At 47.2% G+C, this 22,730-nt stretch overlaps 1 protein-coding gene and 1 long non-coding RNA gene across 3 annotated transcripts in view; one reads left to right on the top strand and one right to left on the bottom strand.

The window, feature by feature from the left end:
* Positions 1-22,730, bottom strand: part of ARHGAP8 (Rho GTPase activating protein 8) — a 191,652-nt gene that overhangs the window by 55,333 nt on the left and 113,589 nt on the right. Inside the window, exons 1-2 of one of the 2 annotated variants that reach the window (XM_077266610.1) lie at positions 6,101-6,242; positions 5,791-5,941 (exon numbers count right to left, since the gene is read on the bottom strand). The exons of the other annotated variant lie outside the window; for it this stretch is intronic. The gene's annotated coding sequence lies outside the window, so the exon portion shown is untranslated. Of the gene's footprint in view, positions 1-5,790; positions 5,942-6,100; positions 6,243-22,730 lie in introns of those variants that run through there. 2 annotated transcript variants of the gene reach the window in all.
* The window catches only part of LOC143776836 (uncharacterized), a 60,648-nt gene that overhangs the window by 1,452 nt on the left and 36,466 nt on the right, over positions 1-22,730 (top strand). Inside the window, exon 2 of the long non-coding RNA XR_013215924.1 lies at positions 970-1,040. This is a non-coding gene — a long non-coding RNA (uncharacterized LOC143776836). The remainder of the gene's footprint in view (positions 1-969; positions 1,041-22,730) is intronic.

Below are 22,730 nucleotides of genomic sequence, written 5' to 3'. Positions count from 1 at the left end.
CAGGTGGAGGAGGTGAGCTGTGACATCACCTATTGTGAATGGTGGATCCTGTGTTATCTACTATATATAGAGGTGTTATCAGTCATTGTACAGGTGGAGGAGGTGAGCTGTGACATCACCTATTGTGAATGGTGGATCCTGTGTTAACTACTGTATACAGAGGTGTTATCAGTCATTGTACAGGAGGAGGAGGTGAGCTGTGACATCGCCTATTGTGAATGGTAGATCCTGTGTTATCTACTGTATATAGAGGTGTTATCAGTCATTGTACAGGAGGAGGAGGTGAGCTGTGACATCGCCTATTGTGAATGGTGGATCCTGTGTTATCTACTGTATATAGAGGTGTTATCAGTCATTGTACAGGAGGGGGTGAGCTGTGACATCACCTATTGTGTATGGAGGATCCTGTGTTATCTACTGTATATAGAGGTGTTATCAGTCATTGTACAGGTGGAAGAGGTGAGCTGTGACATCACCTATTGTGAATGGTGGATCCTGTTATCTACTGTATATAGAGGTGTTATCAGTCATTGTACAGGAGGAGAAGGTGAGCTGTGACATCACCTATTGTGAATGGTGGATCCTGTATAAATCTACTGTATATAGAGGTGTTATCAGTCATTGTACAGGAGGAGGTGAGCTGTGACATCACCTATTGTGAATGGTGGATCCTGTGTTATCTACTGTATATAGAAGTGTTATCAGTCATTGTACAGGAGGAGGAGGTGAGCTGTCACATCACCTATTGTGAATGGTGGATCCTGTGTTATCTACTGTATATAGAGGTGTAATCAGTCATTGTACAGGAGGAGGAGGAGAAGGTGAGCTGTGACATCACCTATTGTGAATGGTGGATCCTGTGTTATCTACTGTATACAGAGGTGTTATCAGTCCTTGTATAGGAGGGAAGCTCAGAATAAAACTTGAATTGCCGATGAAATGAATACATTTTTACAGGTTTTTTTGCAGTCATGTGAGCCGCGGTGCCGGCCGGCAGGTGAAGTAATGGAGATTCTGACAGCGAGCTGTCGATTACGAAGGTAATGATAGTTTAATATAACGTGTTTAGTTAGTGATTATGGACGGCGTCTGATCCTGATGATATCGCCTGAGGACACAGCTATTGTGAAACGCGCGAGAGTTAAACAGGTTCTGACAGGACAGTGCTATTCCTGTTCTATCCGGGGTTTGCACTGTTTTCCTCTTCTGGCCTTTTTAGGGTATCTAGAGCTGTGTTCACACCCACCGGCTCAAAGCTACAGAGGCGCCAACACAGAAATGGCAGTTTCCCTTTAAAACAGGACTACATGTCACAAACTGCCCATAGGTGTAACTGAGGGTTTAGGATTATTGTCACAAAATCAAAGTATCCCCTCCAGCCACAGAATCTACGTATACTCTGAATAGAGGGCTCTGCAGCCCCCCGAGAATGGAGCAGCGGTGCGCGTGTATGATCTCCGCTCTGTTCATCATCTATAGGGCTGTCGACAGGGGCAGAATGATTGCAGCCGCAACCGGGCGCATGCGGGAGGAGGGCCCTCCAATGCCACTGCCTGCCAGCTGGTTATGATTTTATTTTTTTTTGCAGAACAGGGGGACATGTATACCAGGACGGGGGACATGTATACCAGGATGGGGGACATATATACCAGGATGGGGGACATGTATACCAGGATGGGGGACATGTATACCAGGATGGGGGACATGTATACCAGGATGGGGGACATGTATACCAGGATGGGGGACATATATACCAGGATGGGGGACATGTATACCAGGATGGGGGACATGTATACCAGGATGGGGGACATATATACCAGGATGGGGGACATATATATCAGGATGGGGGACATATATACCAGGATGGGGGATATATATACCAGGATGGGGGACATGTATACCAGGATGGGGGACATATATACCAGGATGGGGGGACATATATACCAGGATGGGGGACATGTATACCAGGATGGGGGACATGTATACCAGGATGGGGGACATATATACCAGGATGGGGGCCTAGGATGGGGGCCATATATACCAGGATTGGGGACATATATATCAGGATGGGGGATATATATACCAGGATGGGGGACATGTATACCAGGATTGGGGACATATATACCAGGATGGGGGATATATATACCAGGATGGGGGCCCAGGATGGGGGCCATATATACCAGGATGGGGGACATGTATACCAGGATGGGGGACATGTATACCAGGATGGGGGACATGTATACCAGGATGGGGGACATGTATACCAGGATGGGGGACAAATATCAGGATGGGGGATATATATACCAGGATGGGGGACATGTATACCAGGATGGGGGACATGTATACCAGGATGGGGGACATATATATCAGGATGGGGGATATATATACCAGGATGGGGGACATGTATACCAGGATGGGGGATATATATACCAGGATGGGGGCCCAGGATGGGGGCCATATATACCAGGATTGGGGACATATATACCAGGATGGGAGACATGTATACCAGGATGGGGGACATGTATACCAGGATGGGGGACATGTATACCAGGATGGGGGACATGTATACCAGGATGGGGGACATGTATACCAGGATGGGGGACATATATATCAGGATGGGGGATATATATACCAGGATGGGGGACATGTATACCAGGATGGGGGACATGTATACCAGGATGGGGGACATATATATCAGGATGGGGGATATATATACCAGGATGGGGGACATGTATACCAGGATGGGGGATATATATACCAGGATGGGGGCCCAGGATGGGGGCCATATATACCAGGATTGGGGACATATATACCAGGATGGGAGACATGTATACCAGGATGGGGAACATACAGGGAGTACGGACAGTATTCAGACCCCTTTACATTTTTCACTCTGTTTAATTGCAGCCATTTGGGAAATTCAAAAATGTTCATTTTTTTCTCATTAATGTACACTCTGCACCCGATCTTGATGGAAAAAAACCAGAAATGTAGAAATTTTTCCAAATTTGTTAAAAATGAAAAACTGAAATATCACATGGTCCTAAGTATTCAGGCCCTTTGCTCAGACACTCATATGTAAGTCACATTCTGTACATTTCCTTGTGATCCTCCTTGAGATGGTTCTACTCCTTCATTGGAGTCCAGCTGTGTGTAATTAAATTGATAGGACTTGATTTGGAAAGGCGCACACCTGTCTATATAAGACCTCACAGCTCACAGTGCATGTCAGACCAAATGAGAATCATGAGGCCAAAGGAACTGGCCAAGGAGCTCAGAGACAGAATTGTGGCAAGGCACAGATCTGGCCAAGGTTACAACAGAATTTCTGCAGTACTCAAGGTTCTTAAGTGCACAGTGGGCACCATAATCCTTAAATGGAAGAAGTTTGGGACCACCAGAAGTCTTCCTAGACCTGGCCATGCAGCCAAACTGAGCAATCGTGGGAGAAGAGCCTTGGTGAGAGAGGTAAAGAAGAACCCCAAGATCACTGTGGCTGATCTCTAGAGATGCAGTAGGGAGATGGGAGAAAGTTCCACAAAGTCAACTATCACTGCAGCCCTCCACCAGTCGGGCCTTTATGGTAGAGTGGCCCGACGGAAGCCTCTCCTCAGTGCAAGACATATGAAAGCCGCATAGAGTTTGCTAAAAAACACATGAAGGACTCCCAGACTATGAGGAAAAAGATTCTCTGGTCTGATGAGATGAAGATAGACTTTTGTAGTGATCATTCTAAGCGGTATGTGTGGAGAAAACCAGGCACTGCTCATCACCTGCCCAATACAATCCCAACAGTGAAACATGGTGGTGGCAGCATCATGCTATGGGGGTGTTTTTCAGCTGCAGGGACAGGACGACTGGTTGTCATTGAAGGGAGCATGAATGCGGCCAAGTACAGAGATATCCTGGATGAAAACCTCTTCCAGAGTGCTCTGGACCTCAGACTTGGCTGAAGGTTCACCTTCCAATAAGACAATGACCCTAAGAACACAGCTAAAATAACAACAAAGGAGTGGCTTCAGAACAACTCTGCGACTATTCCTGACCGGCCCAGCCAGAGCCCTGACCTAAACCCAATTGAGTATCTCTGGAGAGACCTGAAAATGGCGTCCACCAACGTTCACCGTCCAACCTGACGGAACTGGAGAGGACCTGCAAGGAAGAATGGCCGAGGAATCCCAAATCCAGGGGTGAAAAACCTGTTGCATCGTTCCCAAGAAGACTCATGGCTGTACTAGCTCAAAAGGTGCTTCTACTCAACACTGAGCAAAGGGTCTGAATACTTATGACCATGTGATATTTCAGTTTTTCTTTTTTAATAAATTTGCAAAAATTTCTACATTTCTGTTTTTTTCAGTCAAGATGGGGTGCAGAGTGTATATTAATGAGAAAAAAATGAACTTTTCTGAATTTACCAAATGGCTGCAATGAAACAAAGGGTGAAAAATTTAAAGGGGTCTGAATACTTTCCATACCCACTGTATATACCAGGATGGGGGACATATATACAAGGATGGGGGATATATATACAAGGATGGGGGACATATATACCAGGATGGGAGACATATATACCAGGATGGGGACATATATACCAGGATGGGAGACATATATACCAGGATGGGAGACATATATACCAGGATGGGGACATATATACCAGGATGGGGACATATATACAAGGATGGGGGATATATATACAAGGATGGGGGACATATATACCAGGATGGGAGACATATATACCAGGATGGGGACATATATACCAGGATGGGAGACATATATACCAGGATGGGAGACATATGTACCAGGATGGGGACATATATACCAGGATGGGGACATATATACAAGGATGGGTGATATATATATCAGGATAGGGGATATATAAACTAGGATGGGGGACATATATACCAGGATGGGGGATATATATACAAGGATGGGGACATATATACCAGGATGGAGGACATATATACCAGGATGGGGGCCTAGGATGGGGGACATATATACCAGGATGGGGGACATATATACCAGGATGGGGGTCATGTATACCAGGATGGGGACATATATACCAGGATGGGGGACATGTATACCGGGATGTGGGATATATATACCAGGATGGAGGACATATATACCAGGATGGGGGTCATGTATACCAGGATGGGGACATATATACCAGGATGGGGGCCTAGGATGGGGGACATATATACCAGGATGGGGGACATATATACCAGGATGGGGGACATATATACCAAGATGGGAAACATATATACCTGGTAGGGGCCCAGGATGGAGGACATTACTATATAACAAAGGGTCGAACACTTGTGATTTTACAGGATTCAGAATACTACTTTTTTGGGAATAACACTTTCATAATGCTATAGCAAAGAGTCCTGCAACTTCCTTAGTCCAACATTTTTTTACGTCCTCTGCTTGCTGCCAGTGAATGGAAATATTTTTATTTACATCTTCTCCATGGTAGACGTATTGATCGTTAGGCTTGAGTGTGTCCGCACTGATCAATAGTGCGGTGCTTTCGCGTCCTGATTGCTCTTTGGATGAGTGGTCTGGAGCATCAGGTTGCACAAGCGTCCTGCAGCATTATTCAAAGTCTATGACGCTGGCAATGTGTCCATCATTTTATCGGCTAAACACAAAATCTTTTTCCTGCCCGGATATAAAATTTGGACAAACAGTAATTGTAAGAAACCCTCAGCTGTGAGAAATGTTTCCTGCCCCTGATGTTTTGCTACAATGTGTCGGTGAAAGTGAAAAGCAAAGAGTTCAGGGAGACGTTACCTTCCTGATCCGTCCCGGTCAGCTCCGTGTCACCGTCCCCGGTCACTGACCGGTGTGTCCTCCTTCCCGGGGGCCCATCCAGGTGACTCCGCTCCAGGACGAGTTCTGGGGAAGGTGCTCGGGGCTCCTTTGTTCGGGATTCATGTGATTGCTGAAGGCGGGGCGGTCACAGGAGAAAAAAACACTTTAAAATCCAAGGTGAAAATAAAAGCCACCCACTCGCCCGCATTCCTCCCCTCCCCGGCCGGATGACTGACACAATGTGGATTCATAGGAAAAGTTCCAGCAAAAAAACAAACAAAACACAAACCTTTATTTGTGACTTTCACCGCTGCCAATTTTCTGGCTTCTACGGACGCACACGTGGCTGACGGCCAAGGGACTTTCCAGATTTCAAGGGAGTTTTCCCTTAACAGCAGAACCTGCAGCGATCAGCAGTGATCTATGGAGAAACCTGGCAATAAGTGTTCAATTTCCCTACAGCGCCGCCACAGGAGAAAAGAAGTATTACACATTGTCCATTCAAATCAATGGGACAGTTCGGGTCCTCCGGAGCGAGAGATGCTCTTTATAGCCGCTCTACAGGGATGAGGGTCCTGAACAGACGAGCCCCAATATTATATCTCCTGATTTGGGCTTTTTTAATGTTTGTGATTAAGTAATCACACTAAATAGATAAAAGTATGTGCCCCCTCCTTATCCCACCTCCAGGAGCTTTTAGGACCTGCCATCCTACATCCATAGACATTAATATGGCGTCAGACCCTCTGCAGATATAACGGCTCCCGCTCTTCTGGGAAGGATTTATACAAGATTATGAAGGGGTCTGTGGGAATTTTTCCGCCTTCATCCAGAAGAGCTTTTGTGAGGTCGGACCCTGATATTGGGGAGAGGCCACGATCACAATCTGGTAATGGATGGGGCGAAGGTCTGGGCTCTGTGCGGGCGGTCTAGGTCATGTATGGACCTTGTGAACTTGGCACATTCATGGGGAACAGGAAAGGCATACCTCCCAACTTTAGAAGAAGGTTAAGAGGGAGAAAGGTAGTGGCGCGCACAGAACGCAGCGGCAATTTTTAGGCCACGCCCCTGACCACACCCATTTCACAACTAGTCACACCCATATCCACGCCCCGAACACACCCATTTAGCACTGCTGATCACACTGTTTCATAAACAATAATTATGAACAGAAAAAAATATGGCCACACAGTGCTCCATGCTGTATAATGGCCACACAGTGCTCCATACTGTATAATGGCCCCACATGATGATGATGCTTCATACTGTATAATGGCCACACAGTGCTCCATACTGTATAATGGCCACACAGTGCTCCATACTGTATAATGGCCACACAGAGTGCTCCATACTGTATAATGGCCCCACATGATGCTTCATACTGTATAATGGCCACACAGTGCTCCATACAGTATAATGGCCACACAGTGCTCCATAATGTATAATGGCCACACATGATGCTCCATACTGTATAATGGCCACACAGTGCTCCATACTTTATAAAGGCCACACAGAGTGCTCCATACTGTATAATGGCCCCACATGATGCTTCATACTGTATAATGGCCACACAGTGCTCCATACTGTATAATGGCCACACAGTGCTCCATACTGTATAATGGCCACACGTGATGCTCCATACTGTATAATGGCCACACAGTGCGCCAATCTGTATAATGGCCACACAGAGTGCTCCATACTGTATAATGGCCCCACATGATGCTTCATACTGTATAATGGCCACACAGTGCTCCATACTGTATAATGGCCACACATGATGCTCCATACTGTAATGGCCACACAGTGCTCCATACTGTATAATGGCCACACATGATGTTCTATACTGTATAATGGCCACACATGATGCTCCATACTGTATAATGGCCAGCCATACATGATGCTCCTTACTGTATAATGGCCACACAGTGCTCCATACTGTATAATGGCCACACAGTGCTCCATACTGCGTAATGGACCCACATGATGCTCAATACTGTATAATGGCCCCATATGATGCTCCATACTGTATAATGGCCACACATGATGCTCCATACTGTATAATGGCCACACAGTGCTCCATACTGTATAATAGCCACACAGTGCTCCATACTGTATAATGGCCACACAGTGCTTCATGCTGTATAATAGACCCACATGATACTCCATACTGTATAATGGCCACACAGTTCTCCGTACTGTATAATGGCCACACATGATGCTCCATACTGTATAATGGCCACACAGTGCTCCATGCTGTATAATGGCCCCACATGATGCTCAGTACTGTATAATGGCCCCACATGATGCTCAATACTGTATAATGGCCCCACATGATGCTCAATACTGTATAATGGCCACACAGTGCTCCATACTGTATAATAGCCACACATAGTGCTCCATGCTGTATAATGGCCACACAGTGCTCCATACTGTATAATGGCCACTCATGATGCTCCATACTGTATAATGGCCCCACATGATGCTTCATATTGTATAATGGCCACACACTCCATACTGTATAATGGCCACACAGTGCTCCATACTGTATAATGGCCACACAGTGCTCCATACTGTATAATGGCCACATAGTGCTTCATACTGTATAATGGCCCCTGTTATGGTTCGGTGGTCAGGAACACATGAACTGACCTGATAGTTAAACCAGAAATGAAGGACAAGCTCTGGGAACGTGGGAACTGTACAGACCGCAACACTGATCCTATCAACACACACTATAGGCAGCCGTGGAGCGTTCCTAACAGGCCTAGACGCCTCTTCACAGCCTGAGAAACTAGCTATCCCTAGAGAGAAAACAAGCCTCACTTGCCTCAGAGAAATTTACCCCAAAGTATAGACAGCCCCCCACAAATAATAACGGTGAGTTAAGGGGGAAAGCACAAATGTAGAAATGAAAACAGGTTTTAGCAAATGAGGCCCGCTAATCACTAGATAGTCAGAAGATAGCAAGGAATCTGTGCGGTCAGTATAAAATACTACAAAAATTATCCACGCAGAGAATACAAAAAACCCCCACACTGACTCACGATGTGAGGGGCGCAACTCTGCACCCCAGAGCTTCCAGCTTAGCAAGAAAATCACATATAAGCAAGCTGGACTGAACTCATCATATACTGAGAAACATTTTAAAAAAACAATGAGCAAAAAATGAACTAGCAAGAGTTAGCTTCTCCAGGAGGAGACAGGTCACAAGGAAGTCCCAGAGAGATCTGAACCAGTACTGAATACAACGACAGCAGGCAACAAGTAAAGGTCCAGGTGGAGTTAAATAGGAGCCAGGATAATAGACAACGAGGCAGCTGAGCCCAGCTACAGACCAGCCGTATCGCTAAAAGCCACCAGAGGGAGCCCAAGAACAGAACTCACAAAGTACCACTCATGACCACAAGAGGGAGCCCGAGAACGGAATTCACAACAGGCCCCACATGATGCTCCATACTGCATAATGGCCCCACATGATTCTCCATAATAATAAATAATAATAATTTTATTTATATAGCGCCAACATATTCCGCAGCGCTTTACAAATTATAGAGGGGACTTGTACAGACAATAGACATTGCAGCATAACAGAAATCACAGTTCAAAATAGATATCAAGAGGAATGAGGGCCCTGCTCGCAAGCTTACAATCTATGAGGAAAAGGGGAGACACGAGAGGTGGATGGTAAAAATTGCTTTAGTTATTTGGACCAGCCATAGTGTAAGGCTCGGGTGTTCATGTAAAGCTGCATAAACCAGTTATCAGCCTAAGTATGTAGCAGTACAGACACAGAGTGCTATTAACTGCATAAAGTGTATGAGAACATGATGCGAGGAACCTGATTATGTTTTTTTTTTTTATGATAGGCCACACAGGGATCGTTAGGTTAATGCATTGTGGCAGTAGGCCAATCTGAACAAATGAGTTTTTAGGGCACGCTTAAAACTGTGGGGATTAATCGTATTAACCTAGGTAGTGCATTCCAAAGAATCGGCGCAGCACATGTAAAGTCTTGGAGACGGGAGTGGGAGGTTCTGATTATTGAGGATGCTAACCTGAGGTCATTAGCGGAGCGGAGGGCACGGGTAGGGTGGTAGACTGAGACCAGAGAGGAGATGTAGGGTGGTGCTGAGCCATGGAGTGCTTTGTGGATGAGGGTAGTAGTTTTGTACTGGATTCTGGAGTGGATGGGTAGCCAATGTAATGACTGACAGCATCCATACTGTATAATGGCCACACATGATGCTCCATACTGTATAATGGCCACACAGTGCTCCATACTGTATAATGGCCACACATGATGCCCCATACTGTATAATGGCCATACATGATGCTCCATACTGTATAATGGCCACACAGTGCTCCATACTGTGTAATGGACCCACATGATGCTCTATACTGTATAATGGCCACACATGATGCTCCATACTGTATAATGGCCACACATGATGCTCCATACTGTATAATGGCCACACAGTGCTCTATACTGTATAATAGCCACACAGTGCTCCATACTGTATAATGGCCACACAGTGCTTCATGCTGTATAATGGACCCACATGATACTCCATACTGTTTAATGGCCACACAGTTCTCCATACTGTAGAATGGCCACACATGATGTTCCATACTGTATAATGGCCACACAGTGCTCCAAACTGTATAATGGCCCCATATGATGCTCAATACTGTATAATGGCCCCACATGATGCTCAATACTGTATAATGGCCCCACATGATGCTCAATACTGTATAATGGCCACACAGTGCTCCATACTGTATAATGGCCACACATAGTGCTCCATACTGTATAATGGCCCCACATGATGCTCAATACTGTATAATGGCCACACAGTGCTCCATACTGTATAATGGACCCACATGACGATGCCAGTGTACAGTCGGGGTGGTAGATGTGTGCCAGCAGCTCTGCTTACAATGCAGGCAAAGATTTCACCACCTGTCACTGTCCACACTGCTGTCTCACAGATCCTGCACATTGCAATGTACCCCAGCTCTGTGAACTCTGCATGCACTCAGACACCACTATCTAAAGGATCCACTCCATAACTGCTGTAGTATATAAAGGATATATATATATATATATATATATATATATATATATATATATATATACTGTATACTGTGCCTATGACTAACAGGCTGCACTGGATTGCTCTAACTGCTGACACTACTCCTGGTTATAATGCCTTGTACTGTAAGGACAGCAGAGTAGGGCCAGCTGCATGTATGTGTGCAGTACACACACACACTGCTTTGTACTGTAAAACACACACACACAGGTACCTCAGAATGTCCTCTCTCCCTCTCTGAACCACCAGAGAAGAAGATGTGGAGGGGGTGTGGCCTAATACAAGGGGGTGTGTTGGCTGCTTCTCCTGCTGGCTCAAAATCGGGACAGTCCTGTAGTATGAGGGACGGTTGGGAGCTATGCGAAAGGGTCTTCCCCAAACTGTTCCCACAAAGCTGGAAGCTACTATTGTCCACAATGTCTTGTGCTGAAGAACTAAGATTTCCCTTCACTGGGTCTAAGGGCCCAATGCTGACCCCTGATAACAGCCCATAGCATTATCCTCCTCCACCAAACTGTACAGTGCGCACAATGCAGTCAAGGGGCAATGTCCTACTGCCATTCATCAAAGCCAGACTCCTCTTCAGATGCCACATAGAGGACCATACTCCAACCAGAATCAGAACCAGGACCTGCTATATGAAGTCCTGATACGTGCACATTATTTTTCTTCTTGTATATATATATATATTTTACACATGCATATTAATGGAATATAATGTCTGTAGATTTTAAAGGTTTTTATCTTGTCACTGAATAAATAAATATATATATTTGAAATATTTCCTGCCGTGTCGGTCCTGGTTCTGATTCTGGTTGGAGTATGGTCCTCTTGAATTATTTTTAGTGGTTACACTATTGCTTGCACATGTGGTGACCTCCTGGAATATAATAATAATTTTTACATATATATTTTTCATATTTTTTATGGGTGGAAAAATTCCTTTATAGTACTGGGGTGTTGCTTCTGTGTTTTATTAGATGCCACATAGAGAAGTGTGATCCGTCACTGCACAGAACACATCTCCTCCAGAGTCCAGCGGTGGTGGCTTTACACCACTCCTTTCAACGCTCGGCATTGTGCATGGTGATGTACAGCTGCATGCAGCTGCTCCGCGGGGGGCACAGTGTTTGTGCTGATGTTAATACAAGTTATGGAGGCAGAAGAGCGTTGGTGACTTTTCTGCCCTCTGCTCCTCAGCACTCAGGGACCCCACTCTTTAATGTTAAGGGGTCTCCACTCGGTGGCTGAGTTGATGCAGTTCCTTCCATTTCATTCCACTCACAGGTGATGGGGGGGGCGATTTAGGAGGAAGAAATGTCCTGAACAGACTTGTTTCCCTGGTGGCTCCTATTACAGGACTGAGCTGGTATCAGCGAGATCTTTGTCAAAAGCCATTTTGTCACGTTAGTGATAGTGTACAACACAATGAGGGGCTGTAGGTTATATACCGGTGAGCAGGGGGCGGTGGTTGAACACTGGGGTGGCGAAGAGCCGAATGTTATACACCAAAGGCAGGGGGCCAAATATTATTCACCGGGGTCGAAAGGACAGATGTAATGGACCAGGGGTGAGGGGTGGATGTTATACACCGGGGTTGTGAGGAGGGATGTAATACACTGGGGGCAATGGGGACAGATGTTATACCCCAGGGGTAAAGGGGCCGTATGTTGTAAACTGTGGGGTGCGAGGAGCCGGATGTTATACACCAGAGAGCAAGGGGCTGGATGTTATACACTGATGGCGAGGGGCCGGATGTTGTGATATGGGGGTGAGGGGCTGGATGTTGTGATATGGGGGTGAGGGGCCGGATGTTGTGATACGGGGGTGAGGGGCCGGATGTTGTGATACGGGGGTGAGGGGCTGGATGTTGTAAACCAGGAAGTGAGGAGCTGGATTTTATACACTGGAAAACTAGGGGCCGGATGTTATATACCAGGGGCGAGAGGCCTGATGTATTACAGCGGGGAGTGAGGGGTCGGATGTTATACAGCGGGAAGTGAGGGGCTGGATGTTCTACATCGGTGAGGGAGGGGCCCAATGTTATACACCGGGAAGCGAGGGGCCAGATGTTATACACCAGGGGCGAGGGGCCAGTTGTTATACTCCAGGTGTGAGGGGCCAGATGTTATACACCGGGGAGTGAGGGGCCGGATGTTATATAGCAGAGATGAGAGACCGGATGTTATACACCGGGGAGTGAGGGGCCGGATGTTATACACCAGGGGTGAGGGGCCAGATGTTATACACCAGGGGCGAGGGGCCAGATGTTATACAACAGGGGCGAGGGGCCAGATGTTATACACCAGGGGCGAGGGGCCAGATGTTATACACCGGGGAGCTAGGGGCCTGATGTTACATTCCAGAGATGAGAGACCGGATGTTATACACAGGGGAGTGAGGAGCCGGATGTTATACCCCAGGGGTAAAAGGGCCGTATGTTGTAAACCGGGGGGTGCGAGGAGCTGGATGTTATATGCAGCGCCCCCACCGCCGCAGGGCCGAGGGGTACCCGGTACCGGGCCTGCGAGTCTCTGCTCAGGGGTTGTCATGGTGGCTAGGCCCGGTCCGTGACCCTGCCGTGGGGCGCACAGAGAATAAATATGGTGTAGTGGTGCAGTGCAGTAAATAACGAGGACACCAGGTTGCAGTCTCTTTACCTCTTTACTGAAGATCTCTGGGTCCTCAGTCCAGAATATGGTTCACCAGGCTGCGCAAGTCCGGCCGGTCCAATGGCACTTCCAGAGTTCTCTTCACAGGAGGAAATCTGTGCCTTCCCCCTAGCGCTATGTGTTGTAGTCCTTCCCTGCTATGCTTACGGAAAGTCCCCACAACTGTTGTGTCCGTTTCTTAAGTTCCCTCACAACTCAATTAGATGATGTTCTGCTAATTCTTCCGTTCCTCCCTGTTGTTACGGTTAGAACGGCACCCGTTTGACGGGTAGGCTCGGAGCTCTTCCGGGACCCTAGAGTCGCCCCTCTCCACAAGTTGCCCCCCAAGACTGCATAGGTGATTTAGGTGAGACAGCCCGCCTTAGACTGACTGTCCTGCCGCTGTTTAGAGTATTGCTTGAAGCTGAATATTGTAATACTCCCTCGGCGTTCCGGCCGCCGGTTGTGCGCCTCAGTAGGGTGTTGCCTCGGTCTTACAGCATAACCCCTACTGGTATTCTCCTCTTGCTTTGATCTCGTTTCTCACTCAGCACAATCTATCTCGCTTCCAATCCTTCCTTGGGCACCGCCGCTATACTGAGCAGGCACGGTCCCGTTTCGTTCTCTCTAGTTGCCAAGCCTCTGTCAGGATCCCACTCCTGCCAGAGACCCTACCGAATCTTCCCCTGCAACACCCTCTGCCACAAGGTGTTGCCTGGCTCCAACCCAGTCAGCTTTCTCTCTAACTTCCTGCCTGACCCCCAGTTTTACCAGTGTGTAAGGAGTGGCCTAATGAATAGAACCCGTAGCTCCCCCTGAAGGCCCGGCGGTGAAATGAATTGGTGTCTGTGATACCTGCTCAGATGAACTCCTTCAGTGCCATCAGACGTACCATAGCTCCCCTTAGTGGCGGAGCCACAGTACTGCAACGACCAGGACTCTGGGGCGCTGCACTCCCCCCTGGTTAAATCCAGTACTCCGGGACTGGGAAGAAAACAACAATACAAGTTAGCAAAAAGACATACAATTTTGTTGAGTGCAATAACAATAAGTATATTTAAACAGAGCTTCCCTTTATGGGAGGTGAGGACACTTGAACGTTACAAACATGGTTAAATATCATAGCAACATGCTATAAATAACTTTTCTTACCCAACCGGGTATTCTACTTAGTACAAATTCTTGAACAATAATTTAACATCGCCTTTAAGGATGTACACTCTAAATCCGCTAAAGACCTTCCTATAATCACATTATAAGGCAATTTAACTTTTACATTCTCCTTCTTTAAATCTGCAGGACCGCCTGTCCTAACGGCACCAGACCTACTGCCTCTCCTTTCTTACAGGACCGCTCCTTTCAGCCCGAGTCTTCTGTCTTTTCAACTACTATACACAGTATAGAACGTAACATTACTTTCAGTTTAAGAGCACTGAGCCATCTCTATATGGCTCCTAGGAGGACTCAGGGTTTACCTTCTATCCCCATTTTCTGTCAACATTATCAAACATTTTCTATAAAACCTTAAACTTTCTCATTACTTTCTTACTAGCAACTATGCAGGACACTACGTCTACCCCTACGGGCCCACTGCATCTTTCTTCTAACTTTCACTTTTCCTTCGGGGAACATTATCAGCATTCTTTTACAATTAACTAGTTAGTCACATTAACGATTACATATCAACATTATCACTTTCTTTTCGGTCAAGACATTATTGCTATCTATCTTAAAGCAATACCATTCTTTAAGTACAACAAGCGCACATCCCCTTTAAGAAGGGACCAAGTCTCTATGAGGTAGCATATCTTCCCAAGCTACCAGTCCGTACTTAGCAAAGGTTCCAGTGTGGTATCTTCACAAAGAGTCCTTTCTGAAGTAAAACCAGTAGGGAGCACCTTTAATAAGGTGAAAACTATTTACAAAAAGTTTGTATCATGCACTGTTCATGATTGTGGCAGTTCTGGAAACTTGTGCAAAACTTAGAAGAACAAACAAAACAAAAGGGATCCCGGGTCAACAAAGGGATCCCTTTAAAAGTTAACCCAGGACGGGTTTAGCAGCAAAAACAATAGAACAGTAACTATATACATACTCATGGTATCGAGGTTTATCTTCATAGTAAATCACAGGACATCAGCCGAAAGTGGGCACCTTCCGACTGTGCAGGCTTTGATTCTAGATCAGCAGCTGATGCCGCACCAGTATCACTAGTGGATTTCCCTGGTGCAGTCAGACCACCCGATGTCTGAACCCGAAGGCGGACTCTAGCCGCCAGCTCAGTCGCCGCAATGAGACGTACAGCGGCAATGTTGGTAAGATCCGTCACGTCTGGTTCCATCATGGTTGAAGTAGCAGATGACGCTCCCCCAAGCTCACAGCGGCGCACGTCCCGGGCATACCACCCGTATGCATTCCGATGACGGGTGTAAGTCACCGGATCCCCTCTCTGTAATGGATCACCGCTTCGGCCGCAGCAGGGAGTCTTCACGTTGCAGCTGGCAACAAAGACGTCAGTGGGTAGCCCCGGTTCCTGTATGGAGCCCCATCCTCTCTTCGGGTGGAAGGCCAACACAGTACCTCGCCTCACCATGTCCCTGTCATCACATGCAAGAGGTGGTTGTTGCACCCTCGGTGGGTCAGTCAGCTCTGCCTCTTTTTGCCTTTTCCAATGTAGGATCAAGCATTGTTTGTATTGCTCCCAGGTAAGTACAGCAAGGGTGAATCCTTCTTCCCGAACTCCATCTGGCCCGATCCGGGGGGTGTCCCACTGAAGGGTCACCCCTTCCGGGCCCACATCTACAGGTTCCCCCATCCTAGTCGGCAGCGGTGGTACCAGCTTCCCCATGGCGTCAGGGGGTAACACCACCAGCTCTGCCGAGAGGAGGCGGCTTCTACTGGGGTGAGGGCCGGTCGCGGGAGCGGGATCGAGCGGGGGTGCAGGGGCGTCTTCCATACCTGCGCCCGATGTGATTCCACCGATGCCGATCCGGTCCGTTGACGACGACGCTGGAATCGGCTGCAGCCTGGACCGCGGCTCCTCCACTGTGGTCCCCGGATGCGGCTCCGCCCACCATGGTTCCTCCTCCGCTGGCTTCAAGGATGGGATGGGTAAGTTCAGTTTCGCAGCCGGTTCCAAGGAATTCAGATCCTTCCGCTGCGGTGGACATAGGTCCGCCTCTGAGGGATGAGGGCAAGCCGGGATTGCTCCTTCTTCGTTCAGGCACTTGCTGTTCGTCATCGCTGTCTGATAGTCGGTGGCAGTGCATGCACCTGACTCCGCCATTCCTCCAAGGTCGAGCTTCTCCGTCACCTGCTTCTCGCCATCGCAAATCAAGGGGTCGTCCTCTGCTTTGGGGCAGGTCTTCGCTTTGCAGCAAGAGGCGCAGGGGGCGGTCGCCGCTTCTGGCGCCACTTTGGTAGTCTCCGCCCATGGCACGCCCTCCTTCTTCTTTGGTGTAGCAATGGCGGCGACTTTTGGCGGGAACTTTTGGCGGTAAACGGCAGCACACAGTCTTGCAATAAAGTACAGTCCAAGCACAATAAATCACAGTTCCAAGGCACACATGACCTGATTCTTCAGGCTTAAGTAGATCCTGTTCGTGACGCCAAGTTGTAGCGCCCCCACCGCCGCAGGGCCGAGGGGTACCCGGGAAGCGAGGGGCCAGATGTTATACACCAGGGGCGAGGGGCCAGTTGTTATACTCCAGGTGTGAGGGGCCAGATGTTATACACCGGGGAGTGAGGGGCCGGATGTTATATAGCAGAGATGAGAGACCGGATGTTATACACCGGGGAGTGAGGGGCCGGATGTTATACACCAGGGGTGAGGGGCCAGATGTTATACACCAGGGGCGAGGGGCCAGATGTTATACAACAGGGGCGAGGGGCCAGATGTTATACACCAGGGGCGAGGGGCCAGATGTTATACACCGGGGAGCTAGGGGCCTGATGTTACATACCAGAGATGAGAGACCGGATGTTATACACAGGGGAGTGAGGAGCCGGATGTTATACCCCAGGGGTAAAAGGGCCATATGTTGTAAACCGGGGGGTGCGAGGAGCTGGATGTTATATGTAGCGCCCCCACCGCCGCAGGGCCGAGGGGTACCCGGTACCGGGCCTGCGAGTCTCTGCTCAGGGGTTGTCACGGTGGCTAGGCCCGGTCCGTGACCCTGCCGTGGGGCGCACAGAGAATAAATATGGTGTAGTGGTGCAGTGCAGTAAATAACGAGGACATCAGGTTGCAGTCTCTTTACCTCTTTACTGAAGATCTCTGGGTCCTCAGCCCGGAATCCAGATCACCAGGGTGCGCAAGTCCGGCCGGTCCAATGGCACCTCCAGAGTTCTCTAAGCAGGTGGAAATCTGTGCCTTCCTGCTAGCGCTAGGTGTTGCGGTCCTTCCCTGCTGTGCTTACGGGATAGTCCCCACAACTGTTGTGTCCGTTTCTTAAGTTCCCTCACAACTCAATTAGATGATGTTCTGCTAATTCTTCCGTTCCTCCCTGTTGTTACGGTTAGAACGGCACCCGTTTGACGGGTAGGCTCGGAGCTCTTCCGGGACCCTAGAGTCGCCCCTCTCCACAAGTTGCCCCCCAAGACTGCATAGGTGATTTAGGTGAGACAGCCCGCCTTAGACTGACTGTCCTGCCGCTGTTTAGAGTATTGCTTGAAGCTGAATATTGTAATACTCCCTCGGCGTTCCGGCCACCGGTTGTGCGCCTCAGTAGGGTGTTGCCTCGGTCTTACAGCATAACCCCTACTGGTATTCTCCTCTTGCTTTGATCTCGTTTCTCACTCAGCACAATCTATCTCGCTTCCAATCCTTCCTTGGGCACCGCCGCTATACTGAGCAGGCACGGTCCCGTTTCGTTCTCTCTAGTTGCCAAGCCTCTGTCAGGATCCCACCCCTGACAGAGACCCTACCGAATCTTCCCCTGCAACACCCTCTGCCACAAGGTGTTGCCTGGCTCCAACCCAGTCAGCTTTCTCTCTAACTTCCTGCCTGACCCCCAGTTTTACCAGTGTGTGAGGAGTGGCCTAATGAATAGAACCCTTAGCTCCCCCTGAAGGCCCGGCGGTGAAATGAATTGGTGTCTGTGATACCTGCTCAGATGAACTCCTTCAGTGCCATCAGACGTACCATAGCTCCCCTTAGTGATGGAGCCACAGTACTGCAATGACCAGGAATCTGGGGCGCTGCATATACACCAGAGAGCAAGGAGCTGGATGTTATACACTGATGGCGAGGGGCCGGATGTTGTGATACGGGGGTGAGGGGCCTGGATGTTGTACACCAGGAAGCGAGGAGCTGGATTTTATACACTGGAAAACTAGGGGCCGGATGTTATACACCAGGGGCGAGAGGCCTGATGTAATACAGCGGGGAGTGAGGGGTCGGATGTCATACAGCGGGAAGTGAGGGGCTGGATGTTATACATCGGTGAGGGAGGGGCCCAATGTTATACACCAGGAAGTGAGGGGCCAGATGTTATACTCCAGGGGCGAGGGGCCAGATGTTACACACCAGAGATGAGAGACCGGATGTTATACACCGGGGAGTGAGGGGCCGGATGTTATACACCAGGGGCGAGGGGTCAGATGTTATACACCGGAGTGAGGGGTGGATGTTATACCCTGTGGGCGAGGGGGTGGATGTTATACCCTGGGGGCGAGAGGCCAGATATCATGCATCGGGGAGCGTGGGGCAGATGTTATACACTGGGAGCAGGGGCCAGAAGTTATACACTGGGGAGATGAGTGGTGGATGTTATATACCAGGAGGTGAGGGGCCAGATGTTATACACCGGGGGGTGATGGGGCTGGATGTTATACACTGAAGTCGAGGGGCCGGATGTTATACACCAGGGGAGTGAGGGGCGAATGTTCTACACCAGGGGGTGAAGGGCCAGATGTTATACACAGGGGGGGGGGGGCTAACGAGGGGCCTGATGTTATTTAATGGAAGCGAGGGGCCGGATGTTATACACCGGGGGGCAATGGGGATGGATTTTATACACCGGGAGGTGAGAGGCCAGTTGTTATACAAGGGCAGCTGACGAGGGGCCGGACGTTATACACCGGTGAGGGTCGGTTGTTATACACTCAGTCTGCTTATCAGGATGAAGAAGCGTCCTAGCACACACCGCAAAAACCTTCAGGCAGCGTTACTTTTTGGATGGAAATTATTTTTTGTTCTGGTCAATTGATGGTGACCTCCGCCTGTGATGAGTGATTCTTGGTCATGATACCAGAAATAACAGCGGAGCCATTGTGCGCCGGTGATGTCGGCTCGGGCGATTCCAGCTGAGCTTTGATGTCTAAATATATTAAAGTGTAAAGTGCCCTCAAACTACCTGCTCTCATTCCCAATTTCAAAGATCAAAGCCTCAACACCCAACCAACAGCGACAACATCACCAGGGAGAGACGTGATGGGCTCCACCGCCCGTGGGGAATCCGAAACGGAAATAATGATCCATTTACACAAATTATGACCAAATTATGACTGCGTATGTAACGACGAAGCTGAAATTTCAGGAAATCCATGTATTATAGAAGTACGGTAATCATCATGTAAGTATCAGAGTGCATAATAGGAGCGGTCACACTCATAGAAGATCAAGTCCCCCGTGACATTAAGATAAAAAGTAAAGAAAAGGTAAAAAAAATGCAAAAAAAATATTCAAAAAGTTAAAAAAAAATAAAATTTATATTAAAAAAACCCACATAATTGGAATTGCAACACTCTTAATGATACAGCCCAAAACAATATCTTGTAATTTTTGAAATAAAGAATAAAGAAAATGTTTACACAATAAAAAGAATAAAAATTCCACTTAGGTCATGAATTTTGCACAATATAAAAAAATGTTCTTAATTTTTTTCATTTAATTTTTTGGAGCCAGAAGTTTCATGTTCCACTAAAATATTGAAAAATGTGTACAAAAAAAATGAAGCAAATGTTAAAATGATCCAGAGTTAATTTGTGCAAATATTATTTAAAAAGTCACAATTGCCTCAAATCTCTGGAAAACAAAAAAAATAGGTCAACATAAAAAAAAGTGAACACATAAAAAATAGAGTTAAAAAAAAGTGAAAATTAAAAGAATTTGGAGCAAATCAAACACAGCATAGACCCAACTCCTATAGAAGGTGTATGGCTCGTCATGTATGCAAAATGGTGAGATCTTTCCACTAATGTATAAGACAAGAAAACAAATCCCACCTGTCCCCCGACAGCTCGTGTGATCTATTATACTCCTCAGTATTATTCTATGCATTCGTTTTATCTCATCCGAGTCACGGATAAATCCATCTCGGTGATTTTTGGAACAGACGGCTCTAATTCAATTCCAGCTTAGCATTAACATTTACTGACGAAGCAGTACATCAAACATGACTCATCTGTGACTGTGGACATATACTTCAAAACGTTCCATAGATATTTTTCCTTTTATGTACCAAATGCTTAAAGGGGACTTGTCACCAGGTCAAAAGTGGCCAGTTTTTGTTCTGATCTTAATTCCGCTGTTCCCCTGAGTATTCTGTTTTTTGTTTTCTTGAAATCCGTCATACGGTTCCAGAGATATTGGCCTTTTAATTCAGTACTAATGTCTATGGTTTTTTACAAAAGAGGCGTGGCTCACAGGGTAATTATGCAAAGCAGTCTAAAGACACGCCCCCATAGAATCCTGTGAGCCACGCCCTTTTAGTAAAGGACATAAAAATGAACACTAAATAAAAAGACCCATATCTCTGGATCCGTATGACGGATTAAAAAAAAAAGAAAAATGGAATACTCAGGGGATCAGCAGGAATAAAATAGAAGCAAAAAGTGGCCACTTTTGACCTGTTGACAGGTATCCTTTAACCCCTTCATGACCTTGGGATTTTCCGTTTTTCCGTGTTTGTTTTTCACTCCCCTCCTTCCCAGAGCCATAACTTTTTTATTTTTCCGTCAATTTGGCCATGTGAGGGCTTATTTTTTGCGGGACGAGTTGTACTTTTGAACACCATCATTGGTTTTAGCATGTCGTGTACTAGAAAACGGGAAAAAAATTCCAAGTGCAGTGAAATTGCAAAAAAAGTGCAGTCCCACACTTGTTTTTTGTTTGGCTTTTTTGCTAGGTTCACTAAATGCTAAAACTGACCTGCCATTATGATTCTCCAGGTCAGTACGAGTTCATAGACACCTAATGACTAGGTTATTTTTTACCTAAGTGGTGAAAAAAAATTCCAAACTTTGCTAAAAAAAAAAAATAAAATTGCCCCATTTTCCGATACTCGTAGCGTCTCCATTTTTCATGATCTGGGGTCGGTTGAGGGCTTATTTTTTGCGTGCTGAGCTGGCGTTTTTAATGATAGCATTTTGGTGCACGTTCTTTTGATCGCCCGTTATTGCATTTTAATGCAATGTCGCGGCGACCAAAAAAACGTAATTCTGGCGTTTCAAATTTTTTTTCTCGCTACGCCGTTTAGCGATCAGGTTAATGCTTTTTTTTTATTAATAGATTGGGCGATTCTGAACACGGCGATACCAAATATGTGTAGGTTTGATTTTTTTTTTTTTATTGATTTATTTTGATTGGGGCGAAAGGGGGGTGATTTAAACTTTTATATTTTTTTTATTTTTTTGACATTTTCTTAAACTTTTTTTTTTTACTTTTGCCATGCTTCAATAGCCTCCATGGGAGGCTAGAAGCAGGTACAGCACGATCGCCTCTGCTACATAGCAGCGATCTGCTGTTCGCTGCTATGTAGCAGAAAATCAGGTGTGCTATGAGCGCCGACCACAGGGTGGCGCTCACAGCTACCGGCGATCAGTAACCATAGAGGTCTCAAGGACCTCTATGGTTACAATTCAGAAGCATCGCCGACCTCCGATCATGTGACTGAGGTCGGCGATGCCATCATTTCCCTCCGCCCGGCCGGATGCGGTAGTTAAATGCCGCTGTCTGCGTTTGACAGCGGCATTTAACTAGTTAATAGGCGCGGGCAGATCGCGATTCTGCCCGTGCCTATTACGGGCACATGTCAGCTGTTCAAAACAGCTGACATGTCCCGGCTTTGATGCGGGCTCACCGCCGGAGCCCGCATCAAAACGGGGCTTCTGACCTCGGACGTACTATCCCGTCTGAGGTCAGTAAGGGGTTAACAACCATCTTTTTGGTTAG

Source organism: Ranitomeya variabilis, chromosome 5, assembly GCF_051348905.1.
Source record: "Ranitomeya variabilis isolate aRanVar5 chromosome 5, aRanVar5.hap1, whole genome shotgun sequence".
In the NCBI taxonomy this organism is placed as follows: domain Eukaryota; kingdom Metazoa; phylum Chordata; class Amphibia; order Anura; family Dendrobatidae; genus Ranitomeya; species Ranitomeya variabilis.
Note: the sequence above shows the minus strand (reverse complement) of the source record. Positions and strands in the feature narration are given on the sequence as shown.